Source organism: Pteronotus mesoamericanus, unplaced genomic scaffold (assembly GCF_021234165.1).
Source record: "Pteronotus mesoamericanus isolate MK-2021 breed Mesoamerican mustached bat unplaced genomic scaffold, CSHL_Meso_final contig_100, whole genome shotgun sequence".
NCBI classification, from domain to species: Eukaryota; Metazoa; Chordata; class Mammalia; order Chiroptera; family Mormoopidae; genus Pteronotus; species Pteronotus mesoamericanus.
The window spans coordinates 8,314,387-8,337,169 of record NW_026554999.1 but is presented as its reverse complement, the minus strand read 5'-3'; the positions used below and the strand labels follow the sequence as shown (position 1 = coordinate 8,337,169).

At 37.2% G+C, this 22,783-nt stretch overlaps 2 pseudogenes; one reads left to right on the top strand and one right to left on the bottom strand.

The window, feature by feature from the left end:
• Positions 1–1,315: 1,315 nt before the first annotated feature.
• Positions 1,316–8,011, bottom strand: LOC129073604 (ubiquitin carboxyl-terminal hydrolase 28-like; annotated as a pseudogene).
• On the top strand, positions 2,269–4,387 carry LOC129071469 (palmitoyltransferase ZDHHC4-like; annotated as a pseudogene).
• Positions 8,012–22,783: the final 14,772 nt, after the last annotated feature.

Sequence of the window (22,783 nt, the reverse complement as noted above, 5' to 3'; positions counted from 1 at the left end):
GTAACTGCCTCAGTGTAAGCTGCCACTGATGAGGTCCCCACTGGAGGAACATGCAAGTGGTGGGCAGGATGCTGCTCTGGTGAGAGCTGCTGCAATTTCCCATGTGATGGAGGGGTCCGGGGCATACAGCTCCCAGGGACCACCGTCCCAAGACTCCTCCTCTCTCCTTTTATTGATCTAGTGTCTGCTATGCTCCAGGGAGGCCCTGGAGTACTTGAGGTGGGGTATGGGGAATGTTCCCAGACCATGCAGTCCTCAGGTCCCAGGCCCTGGGGCCCAGGAAGTCCAGCCCCTTGTGGCCAGGAAAGAAGAGAGAACAGAGAGCATGGGATTTTTGCATGCTCCTCTTTCAAAGGCTGCCCCCGGTATCTTCTGCGTGCAGGAAATGGCTGCATCATAGCCCTGGTTGTCAGAGCAAAGTAGGCTGGTTCAGCAGCTGCACTGCAGCTGCCACTCATGTGTCATCCTTGGTGCTTCCCCACCCCTCTACCATTTCTGGGGGGGAGGGCCTCCCAATTACAATTCACCCCTTTAACACTTGTAATTTTAGAAGGACAAATGGACAAAGGACTCATTCTTTTGTAACTACTTCTGCTGGCCAAGGAGCATAGTCATACCTGTCTGCTAATCTGGAGGTCCCTGACTAAAGGGGATCTGTAGGAGAGGGGAATCTTCACATGAGGGAGACAGATCTTGCAAAGCCTAGTTCAGTTGATTGTGCCTGGAAAATGGCATATGCGATGTTTAAAGGATGGCATTACAGATGAGCTGGCATCCTTATATTCTGGAGGTGACAAATTTGGCAAAAGGTTTAGAGCACAATTAAAACTATAAGAACTAAATAACAAAGGTAGGGACTAATTCTACAGTGTTGCTGATCAAGAAAGAGTGTCTTCCTTGGAGGAATGTGTGCAAGGCATGTCACACCTGTCCAAAGCCCTATTGCCCACTCTTCTCATCTCAAATTAGGCTGAGGTGATTATCCTGAGATTCCCCGCTTTAACACTTTTGGAATTCTGTCCAAACTATTAAGGCAGAAAATGAATAACCACAATGCACTTTCAATCCTTGTCCTTTTTAACAAAGGAAAGGACCACACTCAAACTCAGTATCTGGCAGCTAAAAGTCCTCAAATCTGCAGACACATTCCCCTACATAAACTTACTTTACTTTTCTGGCCATACAAATATCTAAATTTGTTTACAATTTGAAAATAATCTACAAATATAGGAATAACCAATAAACATGAGACACCATGCTTCCATTTTTCAGGTTCAAGAAAGGAAGTGCATGGTTTGGAAATACTGTTAAGGAACTAACACAAATATACCAATACACAAAAACTCATACATAAAATCTTTGACAATCCGCACACTGTCTTTAGCTTCTTGAAACACAGGCTCTTTGGCCGCATTTTTTTTTTCCAATAGAGCTTGAAGTATTTTTCACGGAATGCATCACTCCAAATGCTTTCATACCACTCTTCCCAAAAGCACGTGTTGTATTTGCAGTGGCCTGGGCAACCTGCTCCTTGACAATCACAACATGCCCAGGTGGCAAGCAGCGAACCCCATGAAAAGAGGCTACCGAAGCCTCTTGTGATGGAGGGAAATCCTGTGATGTTGAGTTGGTGGAGGATTCCATTTCAGGAAACTTACAAGACTGCTCTTTTTCCCGCAACTCTACTTCTTGTTCAAATCTCTAGATATCTTCCTGAATGTAATGCTTAAGTTCAGTAGATAAGGCTTCCAATTCTCCTAGCTTCTGATCTGAGTCACTTGGGGGTACCTCTGCATTGAAGTGGGGTAGCTTGCTATTAATGTATATTAGACATTAAGCACTAACATTTCTCAAGCCTCCATAGGGATCTCTTTCAAGTTCTTTCCAGAAAGATTCAGTGACTGATATGTCTTTGTACTTGACCCAGACTTGTCAGGGTTGAATACTAGTATAGACCCAGTAGTGTCCACCATTTGCTTGTCTGTCATGAACAAGAACTTCATGCAAGCAAGAAGGCATTTGACAAAGGAAAGGATCACAGTATATCTGATTAATCCTCCAGAGCTCATGGCTGATCTGGGAAATACAAACAAACTCTTTTCTTAAATATTGTTACATATATCAGGTTCATATGTTCAAGGTCATGATTAGCTGAATGTTTGTACACAACTAATGTTAAGCCATAACATTCAGGCTGGTAGTTTGGTTATAACAAGTGTTTCATAAGGGTGTGTGATATTTGGTAGTAAATTGTATTTGAGAGATACCATGAACTCTGAAGTCAGTGTTGGTGTAGTTTTTTATTTCCCCCACAAACTTTGAAGTCAGTATTTTTTTTTCCATTTACCATTGAAAGTGGCTAGAAAAATATATCGATTTGATAATCCAAGAGGTGTGGGAGAACTTCAGTGAATGCTACTCAAGTCCAGTGATGAGAATAGTAAAATCAAATGTGAAAATGAAAGTGATTTAGCTGGAGGCACAGGTGCAGTGCACCTGGCTGTTGGTAGAATTTGGAGCCAAATTCAGCCTCCTGGAGCCTTGGGTGTCACCTGTTGTTTTGGGTGCATGCCTCTACACAAGAGAAGATGCCATTGGAATTCCCTGTGAATGCTGGGAGGGAGAATGCCAGAACTGCCTGCTGAAAATTATCCATAAAAGAGAAATATCCCTAGTGGACTTTCTGGTTCCCTTCTTGTTATACTTGGCTTTAGTGTTGATTGGTGGTGTTATAATTTACATCTGCTCAAAAACCTGTTACCTGAAAGGCCTACTCAGGGGAGGTACACAGATATTTTCCTGTATAATTCCAGAATGCCTTCAGAGAGCCCTGCTAAGGTTGCTTCATTATCTCTTTCACATACAAAACTATACCTTCATTATCCTGGGCCTCATCTTTTCTTTTTTTACATTTTTATTTTTATTTTTTTAAATTTATAAATCATGTTTATTCTATTACATTTGTCTCAATTTTTACCCTTTCCCCCTTCCACCCATTCCACTCCACACCCCCACTCCCACAGTCAATTCCCACTCTGTTGTCCATGGGTTATTCATACATGTTCTTTGTCGAGTCCCTTCCCCTTATTTCCACCATTGTCCTCTTTCCCCATCCCCTCTGCTCACTTTCAGTCTGCTCTGTGTTTCCATGCTTGTGGTTTATTTTGTTCATTAGTTTATTTTGTTGAATAGAGTCCACTTATAGATGAGATCATATGGTATTTGTCTTTCATCAACTGGCTTATTTCACTTAGCTTAATATTCTCCAGTTCCATCCATGTTGTTGCAAAAGGTAGGAGTTTCATCTTTTTCTTCCTTCCTTCCTTCCTTCCTTCCTTCCTTCCTTCCTTCCTTCCTTCCTTCCTTCCTTCCCTCCTTCCTTTCTTTTCTTTCTTTTTTCTTAAATGCAGATAGATTTTATTTATTTTTTTAAATGTCAAAGTTAATTATAAAATATTACAAAAAATTTAAACCATTATAAAGTCTCAGCAATTAAACCAACAGAAATAATCAATTAGATCAATGAAATATAATGAGCATTCTAGAGACAAACGTATATATCCTGCACCTCATCTTAAAAGGAATGGTTTATACTGAATACACCTGGGAAATATTTGGCTACTGTCAAGAGCTGGACTTCTCCTTTTGTTAGCTTCTTCTGCCCTATCTGCTGCTGATTGTAAACCTGGTGTTATTCACTCTTAAGTTGTGTAACTGACCCTAGTACCATAACAAAAGTGAACAAATGATCACTTATTCATGTTTATGAATTAAATTAAGTCATGTTCCTAAAGAAGTTGATATGCTCGATTTGTGATTTAAGGAAACCAGCATGATCTGAACACTGCAATGTGTCTAACCGGTGTATGCACTGTTTTGACCATCACTGTGTTTGAGTGAAAGATTGCATTGGGTCCTGGAATGCCTGGTATTTCCTCAGCAACCCCCTTATGTTGACAGTGTCAGCCTCCACCTTGTCCATGGTGGGCACTATTTCTGGTCTGGTTGGTGATGTTGTCAGACTTGTACCTGGAGACTTATGTTGATGACCATGGACACTCTCGGGTTATTAACACTGTCATTCTTATCCAGTGCTTGTTCCTAACCTTCCCAAGGATTGTCTTTGTGCTAGGCTTTGTCATGGTGCTGAGCTTCCTCCTGGGAGGCTTCCTGTGCTTTGCTCTATACCTGGCTGTCACCAATCAGACTATGAATGCATGTATAGAGGTGACCAGGCCTAGTATCAGCACTGTTCCCACATGGAGGGGCCCCTATCAGCAGAGCCCCAGGTCTACCAGAACATTCATCACATGGCCTTTGGAGCAACCTTGAAAAGATCTTTCTAACTGCTGCTCCACATTATGAGAAAAAGAAGAAACAAGAATGAGAAGAGTGTTACTGCCTTTTAGATATAGTGTACATTTATTTGTGCAAAAAAATGATTTAGAATATGAAGATTATGTGGAAGTTTGTTCAGAAGATTCAGATACCGAGCAAGATATTTCTAGTGAAGAAAGTGAAGATGAATTGGAGATGAATGAAGAGTATATTTTTGGAAAGAATAAAGAATCAAAATGGAGGACCATTCTAATAAGAAGACAAATTAGAAAACAGCTGCACAATATTTTGTGTCAACTTCTATTAATGTGGCCAAACACAAACAATGCCGACGCAGAGCTTAAAACTCGGAACTACTTTATCACAAATTATATTGTAGATATAATCTTACTATATACAAATAAATACATCAATTCTATCTCAAGCTGGTTTTCATGAAAAAGAGATGCTAAACAAATAGACAAAATTGAACTGAAAGCATTTTTAGGCCTTGTATCTAGCTGGTTTATATCACAGCAGTTGCCTAAATTTGCAGGACTTATCGGCTACATATGGTAGTGGGATTGAACTCTTAGACTTACAAATATTTACAGAGATTTAGATTTATTCATAATTATATCAGGTTTGATGACAAACTTACCTGCTTAGAACACCTGGAAGTGGACAGATTAGCTGTTGTGAGAGACATTTTCTCAGCATTTGTAGAAAATCGCAAGTTATGTTACTCTACAGCACAGAATGTAAAAATAGATAAAATGTTACCTGGATTTAGAGGCAAATGTGGATTGAGACAATATATACCATCCAAGCCCAGTAAATGTGGTATACAGATTTTTGCTATGGTTGATTCAAAAGAATTTTACACAGGAAATCTTGAAATATATGCTGGTAGGCAACCAAAAGTTCCTTGCTTTATTAGTAATAAACCAGTAAATGTAATCAAGAGACTTGCAGAACCCATTTAATCATCAGGATGTAATTTTACAGCAGATCACCGGTTCACTGATATACATTTTATATTAGACTTGAAAAAGAAGCGACTTTCATATGTAGGTACTGTTTGTAAGAATAAACCCCAACTATCCACTGGATTTGTGCTTCTAAAAACAGTCCTGAGAAATCCAACTGATTTGCTTTTGATGGAGATTGCAATACTTGTACCTCATATACCCCAAAATGGGGGAAAAACCCTAATTTTTGTTTCAAGTATGTATTTTGATGATGCCATAAATTTAGATTCACAGAAGCCTGACACAATAGGATATTACAACCAAATGAAGTCAGGAGTTGACACTGTGGACTAAATAATAGGTATGTATTATGTGCCCAGCAACACCGGAAGATAGCTTATGGTTATATTCTACACAATTTTCAATATTGCAGGAATGAATGCTCAGACTATTCATATGCTGAACAGCAATGTGAAAATAAGGTGTAGAATATTTATTAGAAATCTCATAACACAGTTAGTGTCAGAACAAATAAAAAGGCATTAAGAAATCTCTACAGGTGTGCATAAGCCTTTACACCTGAAACTTCATCAATTTCAAACACAAATTGAAGGAAATTCCAACGACAACATTGATATGGTTCCCCTGACAAGTAGAAAAAGAAAAAGATGTGTTAGGTGCTATGCATCCAAAATGAGCCACTTATCAAAATATTTTTGCAAGTGTTGTGAAAAGTATTTATGCCTTTAGAATAGCAATATTGTTTACGATGACTGTTACAAATATTTTGCGAAGCCAACTACTGGAGATTCAGATTAATTAATGTTAAAGACATTTTGAAGCACTCTTTAGTAATATCCATGTTTCCATTATTTGAAAAGAAAAAAATTTATGTTTTTATATTTCTGTTTAATAATTTCTAGGTTGTAACTGGAAAATAAATACAAATGTTTATTATATAAATATATAAATGCAAATATGCAATGTTTTAAATTGTTTTTCTCAGTACATACTGGTAATGAATGTATCTCTTGGATACATACAACCCATGCTGTAAACTTTTTGACTGCGACCTCCACAAGGTTAATAATTTGGCTAGTGCTTGCACTACAATTTTTTAAATCTCGTATATCTAGTTCAGTCTTATTCCTCTGCCTCTGAAGACAGATCTTAAACAAAGTTTATTTCCTCACCTATAACTGAGAAGTGAGGTATGCAGGCATTTCCATTGAAGACTGGGAAGATGAACGGGGCTTATTCATTGTTGCAGAAAAGATACTTTCAAAATCCTGAGAAGAGCTTTCTTTACTTATACTTTTCTTGGATGTCAAGTCAGGTCAGTGTACTGAAGAAAGTGGTGATGTCATGCATGTGCCACTTTGAGACACAGCTTTCTGGGGTAGATTTTGTACTAGCAAATTCAATAACATACCTTTCCAATTTTTGCTACAGGACTTTTACTTCCTCCTTCAATTTCTGAATACACTCTCTTACTTTGAGCAAGCTCTTTGTTTCTGTACATGAACCTGCCCATATAAATGACCTGAGGAAATTCCTGTTTTATTGTGGTTGTTTTTTTTCTGGCTGACCAAGGGATTGATTATACTCAAATATTGAGAGTTCAAAAATCAACACGGGGAGTAATTTTGTAAACCAACACTCGTGCCCATACTTCACTGAATGATTGGAAGGAAGCAGCTCAATATCACTCTTTACCATGGCTTCTTCCAAACATTTGTCTTAAGTTGCAATAACTATTTACCTGAAGGGGATACTGACTGAAGATCTCACTGTTATAAAAAGGACTTTCCTTCACAAACCCCTTCAGTGAGGAAAGTACCATAGGAGAGCTGCACCACTGGATTTTCAGATTTGTTCCTGTGATTGCTGTTTTCATTAACAGTTTGCTGAAACGCATCCTCTAGCCAATCCAGGAGTTTGTGTGTGAGTTCACTCATATCTTGCTGCTTTTCCTCAGGTGATTGGAATGCTCTCTTTAAGAAATCCAGGGCTGCTGAAGGGTCAACAATTGTGTGATTTGATCCAATGATCAGAGAAAACAAATATTTAACCTCTTGCATAAACATGATATTTCTCTTTTCTGTGTGACTTGGACATTTCTCAAATACATTCTGTGGCACACTGTAGCTGCGGACAAATCTTCAAAGTTCAGACATTTGAAGGAGAGACTGAGTAACAGCACTAAAGCAACATATAGTGCCAACATTTTTCAATCCAACTGGTCAACCATCGACTCACCTCCAGTCATTCGGAATGGGATTTTCTCCCCAGACATCACAGTGTTTTCTTTTTAAGTGTTCAATTTCTGCAGGGGTTGTCTCATGCATTCTATTAATATTTCTTCCACCAGCCTGAATTTGGGGTACTTCAGTAGACTCATAGTAATGACAGCCTGAAGATCATCTTTGTTTTCATGAGTAAGGCCTATGACTTTTGTTAATACTTTTTTGTTGGCAGCTCTCCCTTCTACTTCAGGGGGTGCTATAGCAGTAGTGTCTTGACTGGGTTCCTTAACTATTATTAGTGAGAAGGTTGACTGCCAGAGTAATGTCACCATTACTGGCCTTCAGAGCTTCATGAAGGAAAGAAGCGTCCTAGAGGTCCATGGTTTCTTCCAGCTGATTTAACAGCATTTGTCAGCTTGAGTCCTGGTGATAAGCTGCTTCAGCAGCCACATTGTCCTGCTGGAGCTCTGCAGCCATGGCCTAGAGCCACCAACCCAGCCTTACAGGAGGCCAGTGAAGAGGTCTTCTTGCTCCAATCTTGTATCCCCTGGGTTTAGAGCATTATGGAGACTTCCCCTTGTATTACTATCAGAGAGGGGTTTTGAGGTCACTTCCCTTCTCTGCAGCATCAAGCTACTCCCTGTCCCTGGTGAAACCTTATTATGCATTGAGATTAATGTTTTAATGTAACCATCTTGTCTCATTTACCTAACTTTTGGCAATATAGGTTCAATTTTATGATGGCACAGTAATTTACAGAACAATTTAGGGGCCATTTTTGTGCTGCAATCTAAAATATACATCAACCAAACACTGTTGCAAAAAAAATCAGTTCCTCTAAAATCTGATGCAGTGGGTTCCTTCCAGGAGCCAAAGCATAACAGTTCCTGATGGTCCAGATGTACAGACCCATAAATACGATCACAACAAGACCCCAGGCAAACTGGGAACATATAAACTCAGCTAGCATCAACTCCATTATTCTAAACTAGTGCTCACTAGCAAGTGTTCTGCCAATCAATCTAACAAACAATGATCCTCAAGCAATGGCCTCCCCAAAACTCGTCCAGTTTTCACCTGGACCCTGATTTACAGCCTAAAACTCAGGTGATCCTTTTCCTTCCTGGAGTCTGTTCCTTTCCCAGACTCAATTTTCTTCCTACCTGCCAGGCTTGTTTAGGTGACTGACGCCTCTAGTGGCTGTGCAGAGAAACATATCCCAGCAACTAGGGAGCTCCACAGTCCAACTCCTTGGGAGCGAGTCAACCTGCTACTAGCAGCTAGTGCCCCATGTTGGATGCCATTATTGTAAACAAACAACCAGTGGGGTCCTACCGCTCACTGTCAATAGGCAAAAACTCTGGAAACAGAGTTTGGTGGAAAGGAAAAGTAATTTTTTATTTAAAGTATATACTGTTCGACATTATGGCAGGTTTCTGCCTCAAAGCCCACTTCCCCAAAGGTACCTCCCCAAAATTACCCTGTCTCCCCTAGCTCAGTTCAAAGTTGCACCAGGATCCTGGTCCCCCACGCAAAGGCACCATTCTTTAAGAAATGTAGGTGGCTTTACTGGTTTCCAGCTGCTGTCTGGTTCAAGCATCCTTTATACTCTATGCATCCAGGCGTCCTCCTCACAGCGCGCTCCACTCTCCCCGCTGCCGGTGCGGTGCTCTCAGGTGCACGTGTGTGCCTAGCCAGGCGGGACCAGGGCAGCACAGCTCCAGTTGCCAGTGGCACCGTGGCTTACCATGCAAGGGAAGGGCACGGCTTCCCGGCTTTACCTGGCTACCTGGCTTCCAAGACCGGCACCAACAGGTCCACTAAATCCTGCCCTACACGTTGGTGTGGTGGGTCCTAGGACCTGCCCTGGCTGGAACCGGTGGAGTAGCAGCAATGGCAGACACTGCTGTGGCTGACGAGTCTCCACTGGAGGAGCAGAGGTGGTGGGCAGGCAGTTGCTGCAGCGGGAGCTGCCGCTGACAGGGCCAACGCTGGAGGACCATGTGGGTGGTGGGCAGTGGCTGCTGTGCTGAGAGCTGCTGTAGCTTCCCGTGCAGGGGTAGAGGCACGGAGCTTTTTGCGTGGCTGTGCCTTTCTCAGTCCTCACTGGCATGAACCTCCTCCCCTCCCTTGTTACCAGACACGCTCCCATTGCTCTCAAGGCAGGCCCTGGAGCACTTCGGGAGGGGAACCAGGAATGTTCTTGTACCACGCGGTCCTCAAGGCCCGAGGCCCAGGACCACCATCCTTGGCAGCGGGGAATGAGGGCAGAAAAAGAGAACAGTGTTTCCTTGCACTTTCCTTTTAGAGGCTGCCTCCAGAATCCCCTGAGTGCAGTAAATAGCTGCATCATTGCTCTGGTTGTCAAGGCAATGTACCCTGGTTTGGCAGCTGCATTGATGCTGCTGCGGCTCATTCGCGGTCCTTGGCCTTTTCCCCATTTCCGGTGGAAGTTTCCCTGTTACATTTCTACCTCGCACTGGGTTTTGATAGGTGTTACTATTATTATCATTATTGCTGTTGAGCTAATATTTTCTAGATCAAAAAGAGAGGTCTTTCCCAACAAACATGCATGACAACCTTTTCCTTCACTTGTTTCTTTTGTAATAGTAATTTGTTAAGTAAGCTCTATTTATTTGGGTCTTTAGTCTTCTTCACATCATTTCTTCAGCTCCATTGTACCTACTTTTATTACTTTTTATTATTGAGTTTCCTATTTATTGTAAAAGACTGTTTAAAGTATGAAACGATTGAAGTGTTCTTTGTGCAAATCAGTCAATTACTCTAGGTATCCTTGTTTTTTTCATGGTCATTTTAGACAATGCAGTCAGAATTACTTATTGGAGACATTTTCAGCTATCTTGATTCATATTTTAGAATTTAACCTGAGAAGTACTGTAATTGTACAGGTTTCTTTCCACCTTTAGAGAAAACAGTGCAATGAAAATGTTCTAGGTTATTTTTTGTTTGTTTCTGAGGAAACTTGATATAAATGTCAACTTTGCCACTTCCTATGTGTACTTCTTTGAGCTTAAATTTCCTCTCCTATAAAAGTAAAAGTGACAGTCTCCGAGATTCCTAAAATTTCTAGAAGAAAGTACCTAAAATGAAAACATATATACAACTTCTGAAATAGAAGCCAATAGAAGCCAGTTAGCTTTTCATGTGTATAAACTTAAATAACACTTTTTTATCAAAGTAATGTAGGTACAAAGTAAACATGGGGGTGGAAAATTACATTAATGAATATAAAAAGTGTGGCCTATTAGGAGTGAAAAATTTTAATTAAGTTATTGATGAATTACTAAGGAAGCAACTATTTGGTATAGATATAAATCTGTCACTAATTGTCAAATGTTGTAGTATTGTAACTTAACCTAATGGGAAACTTCAGTAGAAAGGCTTAAATGATACAATTATTCTTTCTAATAAAATAAAAATTAGATTATCTGGTATTGTGCTAATTGTTATTAACATAGGATATTGACAGGGCTTAAAAGCTAAGTGTTGAGTCACTTCAGAGAAAACAACTTATATTCCAAGACTATTTCACACTACAGAACTGATGACCTTATTATGCTGAAAATGTAATCTAAAATTTTCTAAGCTTTTAATTAACAGACTTTATTTTGGAACAGTTTTAGATTTATAAGAAAAAGAGATAATGCAGTGAGTTTTTCTGTACCCTCTTAACTTTCTTACACAAATATATCGCTGTTATTATCATCTTGTATTAGTGTGGTACATTTATTATAATTAATAAAACAATTTGATATATTATTGACTAAAGACCATGGTTTCCATAAGGTTTACTCTTTGTATTGAATGGTTCTATGGGTTTTGAGTAATGCATAATATAATGTGACCATCAATGCAATATTTTACAGCATAGTTTCATGACCATAAACTATTCTGTACTCAACATATTCATCATCCCTTTTCCCCACCCAGGAAATCCTGTCAACCATCATTCTTTTTACTCTCTCTCTAGTTTTATCTTTTCCAGAATAACATATAGTTGGAACAATAATTCTTCACAGACTGTCTTCTTTCACTTATAAATATACATTTAGAACTTTCCATGTCTCTTTTGGCCTGACAGGTCTTTTTTTTTTAATTGCGGAATAACATTCTGTTATTCAAATATCAAAGTTTGTTTGTCCATCCACCTATTGAAGGCCACCATATTTGCTTCTGACTTTTCACAATTATGAGTAAAGCCACTACAAACATTGTGTTCAGAGTCTTTTGGATAGAGCTTTTCAACTCTTTGTGTAAATATGTAGGAAAAATATTGCTAAGTTTTATGGTAAAAAAGTACTTAGTTTTGTGGAAAACTGTCAAATTATTTTTTTGAAGTGGCTATGCCATTAGCATTCTCATTAACAATAAATCTATTGCTCCACCTTCTTCTCAGCATTTGGTATTGTTTGCTATTTTTAAAACATTTTTGCCATTCTGATGAGTGTATATCTTATTGTTATCTTACTGTTATTTAATTTGCATTTTACTAATGATCTATGATGTTCCACATCTTTCCAAATTGATATTGGACATCTGTATATCTTTTTTGACAAAGAATCTGTTAGAATCTTCTGCTTATATTTTGTTTTTTTAAATTGTTGCATTTAAGCAGCTCATTGTATATTTTAAATATAAGTCCTTCATTAGACATGTGGTTTGCAAATATTTTCTCCCAGTTTTTGGCTTGTCTTTTTATTTCCTTAAAAGTGTCTTTTTCAGAACATGCATCCTTAATTTTAATGAAGTCTAACTTGTCAACTTACATTTGTCATGGTTCCTCCCTTGGAGTTATATCTTAAAACTGTTCATCAAACCCAAGGTCATCTATATTGACTCCTATGTTATCTTCTAGAAGTTCAGTAGCTTTGCATTTTACACATAGGTCTGTGATCCATTTTGAATTAATTTTTGGGAAAGGTGGTATTGGATCACAGCCTCCTCAGGAAATTCCTTGGTGTAATCTGAAATTGGCCCAGGGTCCATATATAGAGGGCAGGGAGACACCAAATAAAAAGGCAGACTGCTTCAGATTAGTAGGTGGCAGGCTTAATAAGTAGGAGAACTTACCATGAGGCTTGTCTTGGTCAGCTACAAGATGAATGGTTTTTCACATCCACCTGTCAAATCATAAAAGTTTATATAGAAGCTTTAGCTGGTTTCAGTCATATACACAGCCTCGATGGTCTCATAACTACATTATTATATCTCAGCTCTGTCTTTGGGCAGCTTCTGCCATGGGGGAGGCAAGCAGAGCAAACATCCTAAGCACAGGGGAGGGACTGAGGGACTTTCAGTTGCCTGGTCTGTCTTTCAGGTAAGCTGGTGGTCTACTTGATGACCTCCCCCAATATGTGTAAGGTCTATGTTTAGGTGAATATTTTGATGTATTTAGATATCCAATTTCTTTTCAGTACCATTTATTTTAAGCCTATTTTTTCCCCACTGAGTTTTCTGTGTTCCTTTATAAAATATAAATTGATTTTATTTGTGTGGGACTATTTTGAGGCTCTCTATTCCATTTAATTGGCCTGTGTTAATTTTGGGGGAAGTATATATTTTCTTTTATTTCTAGTTTTATTGAATTATAGGCATACAACACTACATAACTTGAAGGAATACAGCATAATGATTTGACTTATGTAAACTCTGAGACTTATAGGTTTATACTTACTGTTATGCTATGTTGATCACTGTACTTTTATAGTAAGCTTTGCAATTGGTATTGCCAGTCCTCCAAATTTGTTCTTTTTCAGTGCTCTTTGGCTATTTTGGGTCTTTCACCTTTGGATGTAAACCTTAGAAACAGTTTTTTGAGACTGACATAACTTGTTAGGAGTTTAAGATTGCATATAGATCAAATTGGGAAGAATTGACATCTTCAAAATACTGAGTCTTCCTATCTATAAACAGATAATAGCTCTCCATTTATTTTTATCCTCTTACTTTTTTTATTGTTGTTCAGTTACAGTTGTCCTACCTTTTTCCCCATTGCTCTCCCCTGCCATATTTTTTTCATCATAATGTTAGAGTTTTCTTCATATAGGTTCTACATGTATTTTTTTTGTTACAGTTATACCAAAGTGTTTCACTTTCTTGAAACTAATATAAATTTTCTTGTGTGTTAAATTTCAAATTCAAATAGATAATGATTGGTATATAGGAAAACAATTGACTTTTGTATATTAACCTCATATCATGCAACTTTGTGATAATTGCTTATAAGTTCAAGGAAGGTTTTTCCTCAGTTCTTTGGGATTTTCTTCATGGATAATCATTTTATCTATAGATAAAGACAATTTTATTTCTTTCTTTTAAGTCTGTATGACCTTTACTTTTTTTTTGTTTGTTTGTTTATGCATTAGCTAGACTCCTAGTACAATATTGAATAGGAGAGTCAAAGGAGATATTCTTGCTTCATTTACTGTATTAGGGAAAAGAATGCAATTTCTCACTATGAAGTGTAATGTTTATTGTAGGCCTTTTCTAGATTTTTTTAAAAAATCGGTTGAGAAAGTTTTTCTGTGTTCCTAATTTGCCAAGAGTTTTTATCATAAAAATATGTTGCATTTTTGTCAAATGCATTATTCTGCATCTGTTGATATAATCACATGGTTTTTCTGTTTTAGCCTTTCTTAAGTGCTGGATTATATTAATTCACAATTAAATGTTGAATCAGGTTTGCATACCTGGAATAAATCCCGCTGGGCTGTGGTGTATAATTCTTTTCATATATTGTTAGATTCAATTCGCATGTTTCATTGAGAAGTTTTTATTCTATGTTAAAGAAATATTAAGAAATCATTGGTTAGTTGTTGCAAAAAAAGCAAGTTACTATTGATTAATATCAGTCTTGTAATTGGATTATAAAATAATTTTGAAAAGCATATAAATTTATTTTATTAAATAATCACTGTGAGAATAGTAGCAATTTAATTTTTTTCCTGGTTTTATGATGTTATTAACAGAAAAGTAGAATCATTTAAGTAGATATGGTTAAAATCTTGTTTCAAAAGATTTTAAATAGATAAATTATATATTTACACATATTTAATTATACATAATACTATCAATTTGTGTGTTTATTTATTAATTTGCTAACTTGCATCTCTGGGTGTGAGAAACAGGAATTTATATTTTTCCAAACTCACCATTTGATGCTGGTGTGTAATGAGAAGAAGGGAAATGGAGGAAATGTTGGAGCGCAAGCCCCGACAATATATTTATTTTTACCCAATGATTTAATCCTACTACTTTAGAAAATTAAAACTCTTTTTGAACATTTAGTGGGGTCTGTAGCAGTTCAGGCAAAGAAGTGTAGATTTTCAGATCCTTTTAATGAACCAACACAGTTTTATTGGTTATATACTGGAGAGTGAACATAGAAAAGGAAGCATGATGATTAGAGAAAAATCAAGCCCTTTGAACCATTCATAATTTTGTAGGAGGTAAGGATGGTTTGATACCATGGACCCTGAGGTACTGGGAACAGATTAATTCTTCTCACTGTGTTCTTTGTATTCGTTAAAGGCCATTGTTTTTGCTTTTTTTTTCCTTCTTTTTTCATATTGATGACAGGGAGAGAGTGTCATGTAAAGACAATGAAAAGAAAAGAGAGTAAAAGCCTTTCATTTTCTCCATTGGAGACTTGTTCCTTTCTAGCTGTAGATTAGCAACACTGCTAAACTAGATTCCCTCAAGTAGCTTAGTATTCACTTCTGACCTCAGAAACATGTATGTGCTAATTTTCTTTCTCTCTTAGGTTAGACTCACAAGATATTGAAAGTGTGTGTATGATGCATTTCATGAAATTTGAGATTCAAAAACATGGATGTGCGGCAGAAAGTTTGAAGCAGAATTAATCAAATATGTGGCCCTGCAAATATTGGCACCGATTAGGCATGAAGGTTTGGAAAAGGTGTAAACTGGGATTACCTGGGACTAGGAGAGGCCCTTACAGAAGAACCCCAAAGTTCCAAAGGAAAGAAGTGAGTGCTTCTTTATTAGAGCAAATATTAACTTAAATCTAGTTAGGCTGGTAATGCAATGCCCAGTGAAAAAACAGCAGACACACATGGTTTAGTTCTGAGAATGCCGTACTGAAAGTCTTAATTAGGCACTTTTTGCCATTTGGGGAAGGGGTAAATAATCAAGAGCTAATGAAGTGTATTGTTTTGTTTTCCTTAAAATAACCAACACTCTCAAGTACAAACATGATTTTCCCCCCCAAAATAGTAATGGCCAAATTGTGTCTATGTCAGTAGATAATAACAGACTGATTGAGAAAATCTCTGTCTTCCATAAGGAATCTGGTCCTTATTTTGATTAAATAATGTTTATCACAAATTCTGAGGTCTCCAACTATGGAGCTCTATTATTCCCTGGGGGCTGGTGTAGAGAGAACTAGTTTATTTAACTTTTTAAGGTTTTAGATTGAATTTTTTTGTTTTTAATTAAATGGGATGACATTGGTTAATAAGATTATGTAGGTTTCAATTGTACATTTCTGTGATACATGTTCTATGTTGCACTGTGTACCCACCACCCAAAGTCAGATCATCTCCTGTCACTGTATATTTGGTCCCCTTTACCCTTTCCTACTCCCTCACCCCCCTTTCCTCTAGTAACCACTGCACTGCTGTCTGTGTCTATGAATTTGTGTTTTATATCCCACATATGAGTGAAATTGTATAATTCTTAATTTTTCTGACATTTCACTAAGCATAGTATTCTCAAGGTCTGTCCATGTTGTGACAAATAGCAGTATTTCATCTTTTCTTATGGCTGAGTAGTATTCCGTTATATATATGTGTGTGTATGTATGTATATAAATATAAGTATACATATATTTATATATACATATACATATACTTATATGTATATATAAATATGCATATATACACACACATATATACATATAAATATATATCCAGTTTTTTATCAAAGGACACTTTGGTTGTCTCTGTGTCTTGGTCACTGTGAATAATGCTGCCATCAATAGAGGGATGCATATATCTTTGAGAATAAATGTTTTTGAGCTTTTTCTGGTTGATACCCAGAAGAGGGAATGCCGGGCCATATGGTGACTCTATTCTTAATATTTTGAAAAAACATCACACTGTTTTTCATAGTGGCGGTATCAGTTTATTTTTCCACTCTCAGTGAATGAGTGTTCCTTGAGAGGTTGTAGAGAAAAATAAAATTATGTTTTTAAAACATCAAAGAGAAGTAATAGAATAACTCCATTTCTGGTCTCCTTTTATGACAAGTCATGGCAATATTTTATTCTATCAAACATAACTGTTTCAGATGGAGAGAGAGAGACCTGAGTCAGGAGGCCTTCCTTCCTGACCTTGGTTCTTGTCTCACCACAAGAGATGAATTCAAGTGAGAGACAACATGTATAGTAGAAATGACATAGGAAGTTTATTTATGAAACACATACGAGCACAAAGCTGTAAGCAGGCACCCAGCTAGTCTAAATGCCCCATGTACAAAGAAAATAAAATTGTTAGTAAGTTTGTTTTATACACTTGAGCTGAGGCTGCAAGTGGGTACTTAGCTAATCTAAGGATACTGACGATTGGGGTTCAGGAGTTTTATACCTCAGCTGGCTTCTAGGTTCCCCTTCTTCTTCCCCTTGGGAATAATGTGCAGCTACAAAAGCTTTCTTTCTCAGTTAGTAAAGGTTCTTTATCTTAGTGAAATTGTTACAGAGGTCCCCTTTCCCAGCATAGGCCCCGCTCTTCCTCCTGTGCAAGTCCTGCTTGTGATGTTCAAAAATGCCCTGCAATCTTAGTGAGATTGTTACAGAAGCCCCTTTTCTCAGCACAGTCTTAAGGATTCTCTGTCTCCTGTACTATTTTGCTTGTGATGCTTGGGAAACCTGGTGATCTTATTGAACCAGGCTCGGGATTGCTGAGCTAATTGGCAAGACATGTCTTCCTTTTGCTTCTAGCCTCCTGTATTAAGTTCTTTGTGAGATTGTAATGGCAGGGGCTCTGCCTCTATCTTCCCTCTGGCCACTCATTCCTGGCTGCTACCTAACATAACCACTGACCTTCATTTCTAAAATCAGAATGAAACTTTATAATACAAAATGGCCAAAACATCGATTCGTGCTCCACTTTTTTTCTATACAAATTTTCAGATCTTCACATACTTTTTTTCATCAGTCTCTGATAGTCCTCATCTGTCTAACATGCTCATTATAAAAGGGCAATAAGACTCCAGCAGGCAGCATGGTGGGACATAACCTTTAGTCACACTCTTGCCACAGTAAGCACAACAGAGTGTTATGGACTGAATGTTTGTATCCCCCAAAATGCCTGTTGAAATCCTAACTCCCAATGTAATAATACTAGGAGGTGGGGCCTTCGGGAGGTGATTAGGCTATGAGGGTTGACCCCTCATGAATGGGATCAGTGTCCTTATAAAAGAGACTTCAGAGAGCTCTCTAGCCCTCTTCCTGCCATGTGAGGGTGCAAGGAGGAAGTGGGAGTCTACAAACTGGAAGGGGACTCTCACTAGACCCTGACCTTGGCAGTGCCCTGGTCTTGGACAGCTAGCCTCCAGAATTGTGATATATAAATTTCTGTAGTTTATAAGCTTGGTAATTTTTATAGCAGCCCAAACTGACTAAGTTACTGGATGACATGAATCATTTAGTGTTGCTGCACCTTTATGGCTAGAGGGAAGAATTCTATTTAAAAGTATAGTTATGTAACATGGATCATTTAGTGTTTCCACATGCTTATAGATGCATTCAAATTCTGTTTCTTTAGCATCCATAGCAAAAAAAAATCATCATATTGTCATGCACACAGTCTAGAAAGACATATAACCGAAGAAGGTCAAAAGCTGTCCAATTTCTGCTACTCATTGACTTTGCCAAACAGTTGTGCTTACTTGGTACTGAGGTTATTAAGTAATAAACTGCTGATCTAATGCCCTGCATCTAATCTTTACTCTGGACATACGGGCAATCAGGGTTAGGGTCAGAGTGGCTACCCATTATAGATAGCTCCTTCCTAAGACAGAACAAAATTAGATCATTAGCATATGTATTATTCTCAGAAAATTCTATTTCTTGGTATCAATAAGTATAGCACCATTGATTACACTTCATTACAATATTATCTGTGGTAAGAAACAGTTAATTACTTTGCTAATGAACTGGATTCTTTCCCAAAGTTTCTAATTTCTAATTGCCAATGTACAGTCTTATTCAGCACTCATTGCTTAAGGAATGATAATGGGGAAAAACAAAAATAATGAAATTTGGAGATGACTTGATATAGTGTGGTAATGTCTCATACTATCACCTATAAAACATTTTTAAAAAATATTTCTTAATCAGTCAAGACTCACCATTAGAGCAGTTAATTCTCAAGGCACTCACAGTAAATTCTTATCCAGAGAACACATTCATTTTCTAAAAAAGCCAAGATGTCTATGCTGATCAGTATTTTACCTTGCCTACATTGTTCATTAATGCCAATGTATAAGTTCATGATCTGTAAAATCCTGAGGTTAAGATTAAGCAGCTTTCACAAGTGTACCTTCTGGCCATAAGTAAAAGGTCATAGAGTCAATTACTCTACTGCATATCACTGCTTCGTGGCTCAAGAATGATTATTTTTTTTACTACTTTATAGGATCACCTGAAAGCTTCTTCACATTTCTTATTACTTTTCTTGCAGTAAACTCCAGGAAAGAAAAGAAACAAACTTCACTTTGAATGGAATCTGTTATTTTTCATCCTCTGAAGGTTTATACTTCAATTGAATTTTTTTCTTTCAGTACAGGAGAAAAGATACATTTTTAATCTCACAACATTCTCTTCACTGTTTTTCTAGGCACCATTTTTTGGAGGTAAGAATAAATACAAGGGGTACTTTGTTTTTGTGTATTTTTACTTCATATACAGTAATCAGTTTTCAATATGCAGGACAAAGAATGTCAACATAAAATGTGCTCCCTTAATAGGTTATAGAGATTTCCTAATAAATAATCAAGACCTTTTTCTAAGTCCTTTTATCAATTTAACATTGTCATTATTCTAAGTGAATGTTTAGATATTCTTTCTTTAACCTTTCCAAGATTTGTGAGGGTAAATCTGCTATTGCTTGCTATCTTGAAGAAACTGCACAGCCTCAGTTTCTCTTTGTCCTTGAGTAGACCAACTGTATGAACCAGCTGCTTCCACAGCTAGTTATGAGAATCTCCTATATTATGTAATGGGAATGGGATTGGTTATAAAATAACCTCATTGTCCACATGTACTTAAATTCCTAATTGTTTTGACTTAACTATATATGCCCCACATGGATGATGAAATTACATTTGATTACAAAGGATTTATACTAAGTATTCCCTGAGTATCATATGTTGTCTGCCATAGAAATGAAATACTATCCTACTTGCCTGATGTTAATCTATGCTTGACTGGTAATGTACCATCTTTTGGGTTAACTGAAACTTCATTTTTTGTGAATATATCATACTGAATGTATAATGCTAGTTAGAGTAACTAGCCCCTATAACAATATAGACCCCAAAGTATAGAATGCTTCAAACACAATGGAAGTTTCATTTTCAATCACATAATAGTCATAGGTAGATGGTACCAGCTTTTGTGTGGTTTTCCTTTTGGTGACTCAGGAACTCAGCCTATCTCTGTACTTTTACTTCACCATTGCCCAGGGCAACCCCGTTCTATAGAACTTTCTGTAATGATAGACGAGTTTTATAAGGGTAGTTGCCAAGAGTTATGTGGCATTTGAGCACCTGAAATATGGCTAGTGTGGCTGAATAATTGAATTATAATTGTATTTAATTTTAATTAAAACATAAATAACTATATGTAGCTAGTGGCTATTGTATTGGAGGGTGTAAATCTGGAGTCCTATTGTTGCTCTCTGCATCTTGCTGGAAGAGGGAGTAAGAGTATTTGTCGGAAACATAGCCACTTATAAAAGCCTTGATCTGGAAAAGACACACATAAATTCTACTTACAATTGATTGCCTGGGGCTCAGTAACCTGGACATATCAAATTGAAAGAAAACTAAGCTATGTGATCTTGCTACAAGCATAGGAAAAAGAAAAGGGCCATGTAGGCTCAGTGAGAGGCTGGCATACCCTCTGCTGAGCAAAGAAATATATCTGTTAAGTAAAGGGACACATAAAATGTAATTTATTTCTGAAATTTGTGGTTAAGTAATTAAAATATTAAAGAGCCAAAATTAGTCTTGGTTATATTGACCACCTCAGTATCGAAGAGAATTAACCTTGTTTAAAGATACATATTTTAATGAATAAATCAAGCATTCAGCTAAGGCAGGTCAAACTTAAATAGACCTTTCAAACTTCACCTGATCTTTTTCATGTGGATTACACTGTCCACTGGTCATATACCAGCAGTTCAGATGACCATAAACTGGGGGAAGGAAGCAGAAAACTGCCTCATGGAACCATGCCTACTTGATGATAACATGTTCACATGTCTTTTATATGTTTCTTCAAGTCTTTCAGACATTCCAGTCCCATCAGTCAATGCCATGGACAACCCTGGCGCCTAATCATCCTATGCTGCAGCATATTTCTATTTTTATATTCTGATTACATCTGTGCTTGCCCTGCTTTTTCCTGGTCAGTCTTATAGCTGACTCTTATCTGCCATAAATGCTGACAATCATTCTTGCCCAGATATCAGCTTTCCTGACTACTTAATGCCCTATACTGATCTGAGTTGACCTTGTTAACCCTATGTATGATTGACTTCCAAATGCCTACATGGAAAGCTGAAGAACCATCAGGGGCATTTTACCATTTAATCTGACATGACTTAAACTCTTGATTCTTATTCTTTTTTTTAAATAAGCTTTTCAAATACCTTTAATAAACATCTGCCAGGGCTGATAGTAACTAGCAAAATGTACCTGAAATATACATGGCAGGACTAGTGCATACTGTATGCATACATAGCTATGTTTTTCCTATATTTACATTGATGCATTTCCATCTACTTTGTATTTTCTCTGCCTACATTTATCTACAAGTAATATTTCATTAGGGACCTTGAGTAGAAGAACTACAAAGAAATATGTGTTAAAAAAAATTGGTCATAGGAAGGGATCAAAGATAATATTTCAAACCTTTACTTTTGAAATACTGTTGAACTTCCAACTTTTTTTTTTAATTTTAAAATTCTCTTCCCTAAATGTACAGATGTTGCTTTGTACATATATAAAGTGAGAAAAACTAAACAACTATAATAGGACAAGTAGACTTCATGACAGATTTATGAAAAAAATGGCATGTCAACTCTTTTTTATACTTAAATTTTATAGCTGTTCATTTAATTTCTTTTAAGGGATCTTTGTTTCTTTCAAACTATTACCAAGAAATTTTTGTTCAGAAATCTCATCTTGATGACAAAATTTTAAGATGTCCTGTATTGGAATTATCATGTGTATTGTTGTCTCAGACAAAACAGACTGATATGTAACTTTTTTGGTGGAGTGAAATGAATAGTTAATAGTGTTAGCTTATTATATAAAGTTATATACATACTGTAATTTTTAATAATTCACTCATTAAATATTTTTATATTTATTTTTAGCACCCAGTATAAAAGTCATTTTTATCTGTATGTACTTGTTTGGTGTTGTAGAGACTGTTCATTAGCTTATCTAGCCTTGTAAAAATGTTTAAAGCGTCACAGTGAATCTGATAATGACCTGGAAGATAAGTATTACTACTTTACATAACCCAATTTTTCATCACAATAAAAAATGATTGAGAAATCATAACAGAACTAGTATAAAATAAAAAATTGATTTAAATTAATTATCCATAAAATAATTCAGACAATTAATTTGCCCAAATAGACATGTTGTTAGACATAGACTGGGACTCAGATGGGTCTATCAGCCTGGTCTGAAATGGATTCTTGTGTTCTTGTGAGAAAATAATTTTGGGGACTCACTACAGGAGGATTTGAGGTATAGTGGAAAGATTTATTGGAGGGGTGTGCAGGGCACAGATGCTTTTATAGAAGCTGCTGCACTGCCTCATCCACAACCACATGGCTCACCTCTGACTCGCTGAGGAAGAAGTTCTAGCCACTGGGGCCACAGGCCTGCACTTGTCCCCATCAAGCTTAGAAGGAGGGCCAGGGCCCACAGATGCTGTGCCATTACTGCAGCATCAGCATCCAAATCTTC